Source organism: Meleagris gallopavo, chromosome Z (assembly GCF_000146605.3).
Source record: "Meleagris gallopavo isolate NT-WF06-2002-E0010 breed Aviagen turkey brand Nicholas breeding stock chromosome Z, Turkey_5.1, whole genome shotgun sequence".
Taxonomy (NCBI): Eukaryota; Metazoa; Chordata; class Aves; order Galliformes; family Phasianidae; genus Meleagris; species Meleagris gallopavo.
The window spans coordinates 38349505-38350798 of NC_015041.2; positions in this window are offsets into that span (position 1 = coordinate 38349505).

The window sequence follows — 1294 nt, forward strand, 5'->3', positions numbered from 1 at the left end:
ACAAGTAAAAGATATGTTACAATCAAAGCTAGCCAAATACGCTTACCTTATATCTTGTTAGCAATAAGGTTCTTAGAAAGTAAGCTAATTATTTTTAGTGTTTAAATTACGGTGTAAGTTAGATGAGAGGATTGTGGGGCAAAGAATCAAAAGTGGATCACATGCGGTATTTATGCCAGATTAAACCTTGTTATTTGAGACTTACACATGTCTTACAAGGTAAACAAAAATTTTCCTGAAAACCCTATATAGTTTTTGTTTTTTAATCCAGAAAACATTTGTTTTCAGCAGAGAAGTCTAAAATTGTTACTTTTATCCTTGCTTCTCCTCCTCTCCCTTTTCTTTTTCTCTTTTGCCCACAGTCTTTTTTTGCTTATGCAGAGTAAGTGTACCACAAGAAGGCTGTATTTCTCAGGTCCTGTTTCTGTTTTCTGTGTTCATGGAGAGCTGGGTGTCTACCTCAGCATATATTCAGTTCACAAGACTCTTACATATGATAAGTTTGATATTTTGCTAAAGTGAGGAATTTTCTTCTTGAGGAAACTTAATAGTATAATGTATTTGTTGAAGGCTAACAGCTTAGTCTAATTTTAACAGACTTGAAACAGATCTCTGTCATTTTTCATACATAATCATAAGTAACAACTTCCGATATCTCATCTGTGCTTTAAGGATTAGTTAGAAACTCAAGCCTATTCTCCTATAGCACCAGATTTTTATCTACTTACTTTTATTTTGCTAACATTTGAGCTTGATTGTCTGCCTGCATCCTGCAGACTACAAATCCATGGCCTGCGCTTACCCTCCTTCCTTTCAAAATGACTAAGATTTGTTGCCTGTCTCTGGTTGTTGTGTGCCTGACTGGGATGATTCGTGCACCAGACCTGGAGAAAGTAAGCAAGTTTTGCTTAGAAAGGCCCCCTAGAGAAATGGTTTAAACAAGGAAAAGCAGTTCAGGGTCAAAATGTCAAATCATATGCATCCTCTGTAAGGAATTCAAAAGATCACAGCTTTTCAGCTGGATCTCTTCAGAGGGCCTTTAAAAATGTCTCTAGTGGAAATCTTGTGTTTGGTGAAACACCCACCATAGGCAGATCAGTGCATGCCAAAGCTGGGACTGAGGTCCAGCCTTGAACATCTGGGGCCTAGCTTTCAAGCTGACATCAGTGAGAGTCCTGTGCTTGGTGCCCTGGAGACTGATTCTTGGCTGAGAAATATGTTCCTCTTGTATGTGTGGGAATCAAATGTTGTTTCTGCATTAGAATTGGATAATATATATATTTTTATTTCATTA